A 5,436-nucleotide genomic window follows, 5' to 3' on the forward strand; every position below is an offset into this window, starting at 1 on the left:
CACCTGGGTGGCTCAGTGGTTGGACGACTGCCTTCGGCTCAGGTCATGATCCTGGAGTTTCAGGATCAAGTCCCACATCGGGCTCCCAGCTCCTAGGAGAGTCTGCTTCTCCCTCTGACCTTCTCCTTGTTCATGCTCTCTCTCACTGTCTCTCTCTCAAATAAATAAAATCTTAAAAAAATACATAAAAAAACAAATGACATGCCACTTCTGCTGCATTCTATTGATGGCACAGGCAACCCTCACACAATGTGGGAGGGGACTATACAAAGAGGTGAATCTGGGGGCAGGATTATTGAGAGTGACAAATTCCCAGAAGGAAGGAGGGTGTGATGTCCTCCATAGAAGGCAAACAGGGGTGTGTGTGTGTGTGTGTGTGTGTGTGTGTGTGTGTGAAGTTCTTCGCACCCACCCATATTTCTCTTATTTCTCTTCTGGATGTTCTTCTGCATTTTTTCTTCCATTTTTCAACTCTTCCCTTGTCTTCTGGTTTTCTCTTTGTAGCTTAAAAAATGGTTCAGGGGTGCCTAGGGGCCTCCATCAGGTAAGCTTTCAACTCTTGATTCCAGCTTGGGTCCTGATCTCAGGGTTTTGAGATAGGGCCCTGCCTCAGATAGTGGGGAGTCAGCTTGAGATTCTCTCTCTCCCTGCTCGCACTCTCTAAAAATATTTTAAAGAAATGGTTAAGATGATAAATTTTGCGGGGCACCTGGGTGGCTCAGTCGGTTAAGAGGCTGCCTTCAGCTCAGGTCATGATCCCCAGGTCCTACAAGGGAGCCCCGCATCCGGCTCCCTGCTCGGTGAAGAGCCTGCTTCTCCCTCTCCCTCTGCCTGCCACTCTGCCTACTTGTGCTCTCTCTCGGTCAAATAAATAAAATATTTTTTTAAAAAATTAAAAAGATAAATTTTGCTGTGTATATTGGCACCTGGCTGGCTCAGTTGGTAGAGTGTGAGGCTCCTGATCTCATGGTCCAGAGTTCAAGCCCCACATTGGGTGTGAGACCTACTTAAAAAATAGTAAAGTAAAATCCCTTTTTAAAAAGGTAAAAAAGGGGGCGCCTGTGTGGCTCAGTGGGTTAAGCCTCTGCCTTCAGCTCAGGTGTGATCTCAGGGTCCTGGAATCAAGCCCTGCATCTGGCTCTCTGCTCAGCAGGAAGTTCTCTTCCCCCTCACTCTCTGCCTGCCTCTCTGCCTTCTTGTGATCTCTGTCAAATAAATAAATAAATAAAATCTTTTTTTAAAAAGGCAAAAAAATGTAAGAGACTGTAATGATTAAAGATTTTTTAATCTGACAGGGATCTCTGGTTTCAAAAATTTCCAGAGATATTATCAAGATTTTTTTTTCCAGATACTTCACTCAGAATGCATTAAGAATGTCCCAGATTCAAGCTTTGCGCAGTGGCAGTATCGTAGCCAGTGAGGTTTATCCGAGGCGTGATTATTGATTATTGCTAATTGAAAGAATGTCCCAGATTCAGTAAATTCCTCTGGAGATAAATGTGGACTACTATTGTTCTGACTGCTCCCCATGCCCAAAGGTGGAGATTAACACTGAGATGTGTACTAATGCTCTTCCTTCTTACCCTTTCACATTCCTGTTTTTTTTTTTTTTTTAAAGGTGGAGGAGGGGGATCTAGCAAGAATCGGGCATTGGGATAAAACGAAATCCATACATTCATTCAGTAACTAATTATCATGACCCAGAATACCTCTTTCTCTTCTGTGAAATACTCTTTCTTCCCTAATCTCATTTTCTTTCACCATTTTAGACCTGGCAGTGCTGTAGTTCAGTAGAAATATAATGAGATGGGGTGCTCAGTTGGTTGAGCTCAGGTGGCTCAGTTGGTTGAGCATCTGACTCTTGGTTTCATATCTGACTTGGTTTTGGCTCAGGTCATGATCTCAGAGTCAGGTCATGATCACAGGGTTGTGGGATAGAGTCCGGCATTGGGGTCTGCCCTTAGCTCAGAGTCTGCTTGAGATTCTGTCCCCCTTCTTCTCCCTTCCCCTCTGGTCCTCCCCACTGGTCACATACTCTCTTTTTGTCTAAAATTTACAAATGTTTTTTATTTTTTATTTATTTATTTATTTATTTTAAGATTTTATTTATTTATTTGAGAGAGAGAGACAGTGAGAGAGAGCATGAGCGAGGAGAAGGTCAGAGAGCGAAGCAGACTCCCCATGGAGCTGGGAGCCTGATGTGGGACTCGATCCCGGGACTCCAGGATCACGCCCTGAGCCGAAGGCAGTCGTCCAACCAACTGAGTCACCCAGGCGTCCCTACAAATGTTTTTTAATTAAAAAAAAAAAGAGGGGCGCCTGGGTGGCTCAGTGGGTTAAGCCGCTGCCTTCGGCTCAGGTCATGATCTCAGGGTCCTGGGATCGAGGCCCGCATCGGGTTCTCTGCTCGGCAGGGAGCCTGCTTCCTCCTCTCTCTCTCTGCCTGCCTCTCTGCCTACTCATGATCTCTCTCTGTCAAATAAATAAAATCTTTTAAAAAAAATAAAAATAAAAAAAATAAAAAAATAAAAAAAGAAATATAATGAGAATCATATATATAATTTTAAATTTTATTTAAAGTAAGAAACAGGTGAAATTAACTTCAATAACATTTTATTTTTTTAAATATTCAAAATATTATTTCCACATGTAATCAATACAAAAATTATCAAGGTACTTTACTTTTTTTTATTACAAAGAGTTTTATGCCTCTGGTATTTATTTCACACACTTTCATCAATTTGGATTTTATTAAATCCCTTATTCTTAGCATGCTATCGTCCTTCTCCTCTGAGAACCAGTACAGTTTTTACTTGAGATGCAGGAACACTTTTCTAATACTCCACTCCTCTTTCATCCTACCACTAATTAGTAGGCATTGTAAACTCTCCAATAATAAAACGATGTAAAATTTGAAACTGACAGTGCTCTTCTGAATAGATTGCTAATATGATCAGCACAGTGAAAGTGTTGTCAATCAATTTCCAGATGAGGAAATGGGAGACAATACAATGAAGTTTTTTTTTTTTGTACTAAGTCTTCAATAATTGGTGTGTATTTCACACTTAAGAGCTTCTCAATTCAATTGCTAAATTTTCATCAGAAATATTTTATCTGGGGTGCCTGGGTGGCTCAGTCATTGAGCCTCTGCCTTTGGCTCAGGTCATGATCCCAGGGTCCTGGGATTGAACCCCAAATCGGGCTACCTCCTCAGCGGGAAGCCTGCTTCTCTCCCTCCCACTACCCAGCTTGTATTCCGTCTCTCCCTGCCCCTCTCTCTGTCAAATAAATAAAATTTAAAAAGAAAAGAAATATTTTATCTGTATTTAGATTTCATAAAATTTACTATTTATTTTTGTTATTTTTTATTTTTTTAAAGCTTTTATTTATTTATTTGACAGAGAGGGATCACAAGTAGGCAGAGAGGCAGAGAGAGAGAGAGGAGGAAGCAGGCTCCCCACCAAGCACAGAGCCCCACGTGGAGCTCGATCCCAGGACTCCGAGATCATGACCCAAGCGGAAGGCAGAGGCTTAACCCACTGAGCCACCAGGCGCCCCAAAATTTACTATTTTTAAAAAAGATTTTATTTATTTGACAGAATGAGAGCACAAGCAGGCAGAGTGTGAGGGAGGAGCAGGCTCCCTGCTGAGCATGGAGACAGATCCAGGACTCAATCCCAAGACTGGGATCACAACCTGAGCGGAAGACAGGTGCCCAACCAGCTAAGCCACGCAGAAGCCCCTAAAATTTACTACTGAAAAAATATTTATATACCAAATCATTCCAGGCACATTTAAAAGTTTTCCGTAATACCAGTAACTAAATTAAGTATCTGTATTTTTTCCCCAAACATCTATATTTAATACAAACTTACATTAAAATTAAAAGGAGGGATACCTGGGTGGCTCAGTTGGTTAAGCCCTCAACTCTTGGTTTCGGCTTAGGTCATGATCTCATGGGTCGTGGGATCGAGCCCCTTATCCTTGGGCTCCATGTTCCGCAGAGTCTACTTGAAAGATTCTCTCCCTCTGCCCCTCCCCCTGAGCGTGCTCACTCTCTCCTTCAAAATAAAAAAAATAAATAAAAAATAAATAAAATAAATTTAAAAAATTTTCAGTTTTTTTGTTTTTAAGATTTTATTTATTTAACAGAGAGAGACACTGAGCAGGGGAAGTGGGAAAGGGAGAAGCCGGCCTCCCAACAAGCAGGGAGCCCCAAGAGGACCCTGATGCAGGACCTTGGGATCATGATCTGAGACAAAAGCAGATACCTCTGAGATACGACTGAGCCTCCCAGGCACCGGGAAAAATTCGGTTCTTTAGTCACAACAGCCACATTTCAAGTGCTCAACATCCACATGTGGCTTTGTATCAGACAGGGCAGTTTTAGGCAAACATTCTTTTTAAGGAATTCTTTTGTGAGTATCCCAATTCGTGTTTCCACAAGATTTGTATTTATCTCTTCATTATACTTAGATTTCATTATGTGTGTGAGGGATTTTATATCTTTTTTTTGGAATTAGGCTCTGTGATGTTAAAAAAGATATCACTCTTAGTCATCTTTCTATTTCCAGGGCCTGGCACCATTCCTGACCAAAACAGGGGCTCGGGCAAGTTGTTACATTTAGTAAACAAACTAGTACTGTAGTGAGTTTAATTGCGGCCTCCCAGGAGGATTATGTCCAAGTCCTAATCCCTGGAACGTGTGAAGGTGACCTTATTTGGAATAAGGTTCTTTGCAGGTATAATTAAAGAATCTCACGATGAGATCATCCTGGATTAGGATGGGCCCTAAATCCAGTGACGGGTGTTCTTATAAGACACAGAAAAGGAGCTGTACCGAGATAACACAGAAGAAAAAGCCATGTGAAGATGGTAGCAGAAATGGTAGGGCAGCCACCAACAGAGGAACACCAAGGACTGCCGGAAGCTGTGAAAAGCTAGGAGAGGGGACTGGAATGGAGCCCCTTTCAGAAACACTAGATAGAGCCAATTTTACCAACACCATCTGGCCTCTATAGACCTGTGAGAGAATTTCTGTTTAAAACTACCACATTTGTGGCAATTTGTACAGCAGCCTTAAGAAAATAGTAGTATCATGGCCACAGATTACAATCATGGCGGAAGGCAGACCTCTCACAGGAGCACCTGAGCTGCTAAAGCACCTCCCCGGATTTTATTAATAACCAAAGAGGGTTCTTGTGACTGGAATATAGAAAATACACCATAAGACTCTGAACATGATTTTAGAACAGGACCAGGGAGATAATACACTCTTGTAACAGAACTAAAGATTTCTGATAGCCCGATGCAACATTTTACTAATGATTTAACATGAAGAGAACTCCATCAAATTAAATCTGGTAACCAAGGGGCACCTGGGTGGCTCAGTGGATTAAAGCCTCTGCCTTCAGCTCGGGTCATGGTCCCGGGGTC

The 5,436-nt window shown here is 42.1% G+C and overlaps 1 pseudogene; it reads left to right on the forward strand.

Moving 5' to 3' along the window:
* The first annotated feature begins 1,387 nt into the window (after positions 1-1,387).
* LOC122901469 lies at positions 1,388-1,514 on the forward strand (annotated as a pseudogene).
* The last annotated feature ends 3,922 nt before the right edge of the window (positions 1,515-5,436 follow it).

Source organism: Neovison vison, chromosome 2 (assembly GCF_020171115.1).
Source record: "Neovison vison isolate M4711 chromosome 2, ASM_NN_V1, whole genome shotgun sequence".
Taxonomy (NCBI): domain Eukaryota; kingdom Metazoa; phylum Chordata; class Mammalia; order Carnivora; family Mustelidae; genus Neogale; species Neogale vison.